Here is a 9,542-nt window from a genome sequence, read left to right on the forward strand (position 1 = left end):
ATAAATTTTTACAATTTTAATTTTCTTTATTTTTCAAAAAAAAAAAATTAAAAAAAATTCTAGATGAACAGTACTCGTATCGGGTACTGTTCACCCGTGTGCATTGGCTGGTGTTGCGCGCACGTGCGGGGCGCACGTGCGGGGCGCACGTGCGGGGCGCACGTGCGGGGCGCACGTTGGGCGCTGGCGAGGTGCGCGCGTGCGTGTGCTGGGTGTGCGCGCGTGCATGGCAGCCAGAACAAAAAATTTTGAAAAAAAAATTTGTGCAATTTTTTCAACCAAAATCATTTTCTAATTAATTTTTAACATGTTTTACACAAAATAAAGCATATATAAAAATTAATAGCATAGAAAACACAACAAAATAACCTAAAAATTGCTAAAATTCACATAAAATCAATATGCTTCATAAAAATATGAAAACCATCCAATTATTCAAACATATCAAATAATCCAATTTTAAACATGTTCATGCATGAAAATAAAGATTACAAAAGTCTCTGAGGCCAGTTGTTGGAAAAAGCTTATACATGATCTTTATTTATTTTCATGTATATCTAATGTTAAACAAATTAATACGAGATAGCCTAAAACATGTTTCTAAAATTGAATTCAAAGAGAAACAAAAATAATATAATACTTACAGTATACGCAGCGGAATTAAGAGTCATTCCTTCAGTTTCTCTAACTCTTGAATCCTCTCTGTCGCAGAGTATTATCAAGAAACTGAACCGATCTTCTATTTTCTTCACGATCTTCCAATGTATCCTTAGAACCACCTAAACTAGTGTGGGCAATTCTCAACACATAAGATAGATATAGAGAGAAGAAGAGAAAATTACAAAGAGGCTTAGAAAAGGACTTGTGTTTAGAGAGAATATAAACTATCAGAAAACCTGACTTGTGACTTATCTGTCGTATGTTTTGACTTCTCTCTAAGCACTCCTTTTATAGACTCAATTAGGACATTTAATTTAATTAAAAAATCAATAAAATAACAGCCATTTTGAAGCCCTGGGTCGAAATTATCATGGGCTATAGGCCCGTGAAATTTCCCATTTGATTATAAGCCCATTGGACTTAAAATCAATGCATGTATTATTTTCTATTGATTTAATTAATTAAATAATTATTTAAATCCTTTATCAAATTAATTATTTATAATTTGAACCTTGATTTAAATTTATTTATTAATTTAGATACCAATTTATCTTAATTAATAAATCTGCCATAAATTCTCTTTTCTTCTCAAAATTACACAACTCTGTGAAACTATCCAAAATTGACCTGGTCAACTTTGATAATTCTAATTGATGATTAAATCAATTAGTTGAGACTATCTAGATGATTTTATCCAAGGTACAATGGGGACCATGGGCCTATGAAATCAAGCTCCAATAAGTTATCATAAATCTAACAAATAAATTTACTAACTTATTAATTCCTCGTGACTCCACTATAGACTTGGAATTGCACTCTTGAATTCATAGAACGCTCTATAACAAATATAGATACGCTATTAATTATCCATTGTTACAACCATAATTGTCACTCAATCATCTATAGACGGTCTACAATGAGATAGGACTAAAATATCGTTTTACCCCTCATTGTATTTTATCCTTAAAACACTTAGTTCCTTGTAAATGATATTTCAGTAAACTAATTTAATTACTGAAATGAGATCTCTATCATTTAACACCTTGAGCCAAACTAAAAGGAAACCATCGTTTCACTTCTTCATCAGAAGCTATAGATGTTCATATCTATGATTAACACTCCCACTCAATTATACTACCGAGTTCCCAAGATGTAAGTATGGGCTAGTCCGTAGGGTAAGCTGGTAACGAACAAGTCAAAGAACTCAAATAATAAAATCAGTTAGAATACTAACCACTCAGAATTGAGATTGAATTGACCTATGGTCAACTATATGATATGACTAGAATAGATAATAACGGTATGTTTACTTATCTTATCAACTGTCAATATCAGTCCTGTCCGATGTAACAAATACATCCGATCTTATTTACTTTGCTAATGTTCTGGAAAGAACATAACACTATAATGTGTAAGTAGATCATATCGTAGATTGGCAAGTCAGTGTAAATCCGGTGCACTGACTAATCTTAGGACTAACTTATTTTTGAACATATAATCATATTTATATTCCACTATGATTACGTCACTATAAATAAGATTAGCTATATGCTCGGGATTTAATAGAAGTTTATATTAAAAAATAATCATGAAAATAAACACATGTGAGCAAAGTGATTGACCAAGTCAAAAAATGATTTATATTCTTTTATTGATAATAAAATGAGATTACAAATAATTTGGGTTTTAATTAGGGCATAAAACCCCAACACCATCATCATAGGCTTACCTATAGTACTAACAAGAGCACTCAGGCTTTTAAGACCCCAATATTTAAGACCCAAGTCTGGCAGTCTTATCCAGATCGGAACTGATTTCACCAACCTCATCTTATCAAGATCTGTCGACCAAGGCCTCAGTAAAACAGGTTTTCAGTCAAAGTGAACCACTCCTGATTCCAAAACCATGTCTCGAGTTGCTTCATCCCGAAATTTGACTAGAGTATGACCCACATTCATACGAGCAATTCTCTCTATGCCTAACTTGCCCCATATACGTTTAATAAATCCTTCAAACACAGCTAAAGGGGGATTAACACCTAATACAACACATACCATAGTTGATTGCCAGAAAGAAGCTTCCACTTCTATCTCCTCCTTATCAACTTGAGCTATCAACTTCCCTTCTCGGACCAGGGGTTCCTCAAATTTGAGCCGAGCACCACCCTAAGATGCAAAAGAATCCTGAAAATTGGACCACTTTTCCTTCGCTAATTCCTGGAAATCCTTCTCCTCTGCTTCATTCGCCCACGACCTAGAACCAGAAATATTCCCAGTTTTGGACAAATCGCAATCCACCAGTAAATGGTCCTCCCTAACCTCTGGAAAATCATCCACCGTATCAGCAAAAATCTCCTCCGGGGGATCCCCCTCACTTCGTCTTCTTCCTCCACTCGTTCATGAGTATTCTTTACTGTGCTACTCACAATCGAAGATGATTTGGGACCAGGCTTCTGAGTAGTTTTCTTACGCCTCACCATGGGAAGAGAGAAAACTAGTCGCACGCCTCTCACCACACAGGGATAACTAATAATCCTTATTTATTTATTTTAAATAATAATTAATTAAATACTTGTTCAAAATAAATAGTTATATTTTGAACCTTTATTTAATTTATTTTACTAATATTAATACTAACTTATCAATATCAATAAAATTGCCCAAATATCTATAAAACTATCTTTTGAGTATTTCCAATTAAATTCTCAAACTTTCTCTTATTTCTAATTCTCACCTAATATCAATAAATAATTCACCATTATTTATTTATGTTGATCCAGCCAACTCGATATTACTAATTGATAATTAAATAAATTATTTGAAACTATTAGATCTAATTTTACTAGAGACGGCATGGGGATCGTGGATCCATGAACTCAAGCAACAATAAGTTCCCGTGAGTTTATTTATGGTAATAAATTATCTCACAACTTATTAATTCCTTGTGACTCCACTATGGACTCGGAATTGAACTCTTAAGTTTACAAAACATATTTTCCAAACCACAAATACGTTATTCATTGTTATAACCATTACAGTCAGTCAATCCTCTATCGACGACTTACTAATGAGCTAGGTGCAAATTACCGCTTTACCCCTCATCAGTATTTTATCCTTAACTCCCACTAAGTTCCTTATAAATGATATTTCTGTGAACTTAATCACAGAAATGAGATCTCAATCATTTAACATTTTTAACAAAAAAATTAAGAAAATCATGTTTTCACTTTTCATACAGAAGTTATAAAACAGGGGAATAATGCGATTAAATAAACAAAATAATTTATACTTTTTTTATTGATAATAAAAACGTGTTACATAAGAAATATGGTTTTATTAAGGGCATAAAACTCAACATAACAATGAAGCAAGATTCAATTCAACCGAAGAAGAGCTAGCGACAACACTAAGCGAAGTTCATGCCATCCATGGAAAGGTGAATGGGTGATGGTATGATACTTATGCCACCATTCGTGTTAACTATGATAGATCTCTTTTCAAGAGCTTTGAGAAAAAATAGTGGGGGTTTTGCTTTGAGACAAGCACACTATATTGGGCATCTTAAGGTTAAAGAAGCCAATACTCCATTTGATCATAGTGTAAATCTAGAGAAGAATGAAGGAAGAGCGGTGGCTCAATTGGAGTACGCAAGTGCTATGTGTAGTCTTATGTATGCCGCCTAGTCAACTAGACCTAATATAACATTTGCGGTAAGTAAACTTAGTAGGTTTACAAGTAATCCAAGTGCGGATCATTGGAAGGAAATTGAGAGAGTCCTAGGTTAAAACTGTTGACGCGGTTCTTCGCCAACAGATAATTAAGAGAAGGAGAGAAAGGGATTAGTGCTAAAGGTGAACCGAAATAGATATATGATCTTAAAGGATGAAAGAGGTGACTCAATATACATTTTTTAAGTGGTTCAAATGTTAAAATCCTTCTACTCCACTAGTCAATATTATTGATGTATACTGGGTATTTGATTACAGAGTATTTCTCACAAGAGATTATTTTTCCAACCCTTATCAACTCCCAGAGTCTCCATATTTATAGGAGAAGGCACCTGGAAGTTGGTAAGAAGGTCATCCCGTGACCTTCTTACTTGACGTATCAACTCTGCGACATTCATGATTAATTCCTAAACCTGACACATAAGTGTGGTCAAATCGATGGGTAAGGAGGTAATGGGCCGCACGGCCCAACCCAGTCGTGGGTGTCTGAATACGCACGTTCCTGCTGCGTGTCCGAGAAGTTAGGGGGATATCAGACACGTGAGGCCTGATATATGCACGTTTACCTTGCGTGTGTTGACTTCTCAAAGGGTCGTAGCTCCATATCCAGCTCGTACCGCGAGCTGCATACTGGACTCGACCTTCGGCCTTCAGGGGGCCTGCTCCAGTCTTGGACAATGGAGGCGAGCCCTTGGGGCTTCCTCGAGCTAACGACAGAAGCTCCGGTCTTAGGGGAGTCCATGAGATAATCATGATTAGTCTGCAGCTCGGCTTGGTAATCAGCCCGTGGGAAAATCAGGGCATACATCTACCCCCCAAGCTCCTGCTCGTGGTATACTACGTCGTATATAAGACCACAGTAGGGGCTTTTAGACTTCCCCATGAACTCTTCGTATTCCACTTTTTACGTAGGCGCCTGATACGTGGAACATCGTGGGTGGTGACGGTATGTCTTACGAGAACCGCATTTAATGGCCTAGCCTATGCCCAGCCGTCGTTTCGTATTTCGAGTGGAGGGCCTCGGATCCCTCATCAGGGCCATCCAACGGCCCTCTATACGTGATCCTTCACGCATATAAAAAGGGGTGGCCACCCTTTCATTCGAAATTTTCCAAACTTCTTTTCTTCTTCCCTCTTCATTTCAGAAGAAGGAAACCCTCTACTCTGTTACTGCCACTTTCAGTGTTCAAGAAGCTTAGGCGCACGGATTTCTCCAAAGCTTTGGAAGCTACTACACCGACAAAGCTTTTACCAACGCAACACCTTCGTCCACCTCCCAGCCACACACTATAAGTTTCCTGACCATGTGTGTTTTTAAAATATGTCACTGTAGCTTAGGTAAAAAAAATTACTGTAGCCACATGCAAGGGTTTGCTGGGTTTTGTGGATACGGAGGGTGAAACCCCTTTTAGGTTAGGGTATCTTTGCAGTAGGAAATCACTTAAGAATATGGGTTTCAGGATGCTTTCTCTGGGGAAAATTTATGGGTAGGAGTTTTGGGAATTTTGGGTGCAAAACCGGGTAGCTTAGGGAACACGCCTCACAAGCGGTTTTGCAATTTTCTGCCTACTGAAACTTTCCCCCCAAGGCAAATTCTATCCTGACCCTCCTGACACACGAATTCCGAGTAATCGGGGATCTGTTGGGAGCACAGGCGCGTTTTCATCGAACCGCGTGGTCCCACTGTCCACGGGCTGGGCTTACCTCAGCTCGTGCAAATAGTATTTGCTTTTTCCTCATGCTTGGGTCGCCTTTTCTGAAATGTTTTCTTTTGTTCGTTAGGCGACCAGATGGCTCCAAAGAGGAATCTCACTCAGAAGAACGTCAGCAGCTCGGCCCCCCAGCAGGACAGAGGAAAGGCGGCGATGCCTAGCTCCCCGATCCCCCGCTTCAGGCCGGCAGTGGAGAAGGAGGTCGAGGTGGCTCCTGATGCATTCTTTGAGGCGGAGAGAATCGTCTCAAAGATCACCGATCAGGCGAAGATTAACAAAATCTTCCTTTCCCACAACATCGCCCTGGGGAAAGCATCTGTAGTGGCCCGACCTGCCTCAGAGGGCGAGCGGAAATGTTCACCGCTCCAGGATGTACGCCCTGATTTTCCCACGGGCTGATTAGCAAGCCGAGCTGCGGACTAATCATGATTATCTCATGGACTCCCCTAAGATTGGAGCTTCTGTCGTTAGCTCGAGGAAGCCCCAAGGGCTCGCCTCCATTGTCCAAGACTAGAGCAGGCCCCCTGAAGGCCAAAGGTCGAGTCCAGTATGCAGCTCGCGGTTCGAGCTGGATATGGAGCTATGACCCTTTGAGAAGTCAACACACGCAAGGTAAACGTGCATATATCAGGCATCACGTGTCTGATATCCCCCTGACTTCTCGGACACGCAGCAGGAACGTGCGTATTCAGACACCCACGACTGGGTTGGGCCGTGCGGCCCATTACCTCCTTACCTATCGATTTGACCACACTTATGTGTCATGTTTAGGAATTAATCATGAATGTCGCAGAGTTGATACGACAAATAAGAAGGTCACAGGATGACCTTCTTACCAACTTCCAGGTGCCTTCTCCTCTAAATATGGAGACCCTGGGAGTTGATAAGGGTTGGAAAAATAATCTCTTGTGAGAAATACTCTGTAATCAAATACCCAGTATACATCAATAATATTGACTAGTGGAGTAGAAGGATTTTAACATTTGAACCACTTAAAAAACGTATATTGAGTCACCTCTTTCATCCTTTAAGATCATATATCTATTTCGGTTCACCTTTAGCACTAATCCCTTTCTCTCCTTCTCTTAATTATCTGTTGGCGAAGAACCGCGTCAACAGTTTGGTGCTTTCATTGAGAGCAAGTTCGATTAGTGCTTCTGCAAACATCCAACTATGGTGACTACTCGGTCCAGGCATGGTAACGAGACAGAACAACATGATGGGCAGGAGGCTCATCATACTACCATCCCTGATGAGCAGGTTCCTGAAGTCCAGCAGCAGCCAGGAAAGCATCCGGCGGGCCAAGATGATACTGGTAGTTCGGCGCCCCGGCCACCTAATCCGAACCCGTGTTATTATACTGCGGTGGAGATGGAGAATGCTCAACTGAGGAGCCAGTTAGCAACAGCTAGCCAACAAATCCAGGATATCCTGGCCCAACTACCCCCTCTCACAACCGACGTTAACGTTGGAGAGAGGCAAGGTGAGGCTCCTAAGTCTCGCCGGGGTAACCGGTCCAGGCATAGCCGTTCATAGACTTCCAGCAGCCAACTCCACCCCTTCATCACACCATCGAGAGGCAAACTTCGGGGAAATGCCTAGGACCGGACAACAGCAATACAGTCGTTCGGTCAGGACGTCAACTCCTAGCTCCCAGCCATCCTCGAGGACGCCCAGGGAAGCTCGAGGAAATTCCCGAAGGAGATCCGGGGAGGGCCCGCGACGTCAGCCCGTCCCCAATGACCATCCTGCGCCCCGTCCAGATCGCTCGACGCGGGACCAGCAGGTTGGCAGGGCCGAAAGGCCCCCACCAAACTTGATTCGTCCAGACGGAACTAGGATCGCCTCCCCAGTCAGGCATCCTCCTTCTCCAATCAGATATCTGTCTCCCCCTCGGCCCGTCCGAGACATCCCGGCCTATGGGAGTAGTAGGAGAAACCCGCCATCAGCTGAGCCTTCCCGGCGTAGCAGGGTGCCAGGAGAAAGCTCAAATCCTCACCACCGAAGGCGGACCCCAAGCCTATTCAGCAGGAGCCACTGGACCAGCAGTCGCCGGAGTGATCTCTCTGGAGGAGACCTGCGTCAATGGTTAAGTTCAACACAAAGCCACCGAACCACCCAGGGAGGCGACCTTCGAGATCGCCTAAACTCTCATAGAGGGGACCGAGCAGGAGATGGTGGCCAGACTCATTCAGGGGGGGTTCGGTCCGAAGTACGTAACGGAGGGAATGTCCCAAATAACCTATCTCAAGATAGGAGGGGCAATAACTCACCTAATATGTACAATGGATCCGGAGTTGTTGAACAGCCCCGGAATAACCAAGGACCTCAGGACCAAATACTCGAGCGCCTGACTCAGATGGAGGAGCTGATGAGGAAGCTCCTGTCTGAAAAAGAAAAAGACGAATATGATTCGGGAGACGAGATGGAACTCTTCGCCCCCAACATAGCAGCGACGGCATAGCCATCTGGTTTCCGTATGCCTCACTTGTCAAAATTCAATGGGGACGGAGACCCATCAGACCATTTAGGGATGTTCAACACCCTGATGATGGCCCATAACATTGGCCCGGAGCTGCGATGCTTAATCTTCCCTTCCACACTGACTGGACCTGCCAGGCAGTGGTTCAAGCAAAGTAAAAGACATCCAATTAGCTCCTGGAAGACCTTCTCAGTTGACCTCAAAAGGGCATTTCGCGCCTCCCAGGCCGCCCGTGTCCAGGCCGACTCCCTAGCTAACGTGAGACAGCAGCCCGGTGAGACGCTAAAGGCCTACTTGAGCATATTCGCGAACGTCGCTGCTCGAGCTAGGGACGCGGATGAAAGCTCCAAGCTCATGGCCATGAGAACCGGAATCCTTGTCGGAGGAGATCTCTGGAAGGATATACAAAAGAAGGGAGTCAGCTCGGTCAACGAATTCCTTAATAGGGCCTAAGAATGGATAAACTTGGAAGAAGCCGAAGCCTCAGCTGCGGGAACCAGCCAGGTTTCCGAGCAGCCCGCTGGAGTGGGGACGAAGGACGTGGCAGCGACCCCAGACGTTACACAGAACAACCAGCCCGGTGGAGGCAAAAGAAAGGGGAATGGCGAAAACAGTCAGCACGACCAAAAGAAGAATAAGTCTGTAGACAAGTTTAAGCCCGTATTCACGACCTATACCGAGCTCACTCAGTCCAGGGAGAGTATCTTTCTAGCCAACTCTACTCGAGTCCCCTGGAAGAGGCCGGAGCCATTGAAGCACCACAAAGGAAAGAGAGACACTTCCAAGTTTTGTCGTTTTCATAACGACGTCAGCCACAATACCAACGATTGCAGGCATCTAAAAGATGAGATCGAGACTCTCATTCGAGCCGGCCCCTTGGCTCAATACTCACGGAATCGGGTTCCAGCGAGCCGACCTGCTCCAGAAGTCCCAGCCAGTTAGCCCGGGTCTCGGGTAGATC

This window comes from Humulus lupulus, chromosome 2 (assembly GCF_963169125.1).
Source record: "Humulus lupulus chromosome 2, drHumLupu1.1, whole genome shotgun sequence".
NCBI lineage: Eukaryota > Viridiplantae > Streptophyta > Magnoliopsida > Rosales > Cannabaceae > Humulus > Humulus lupulus.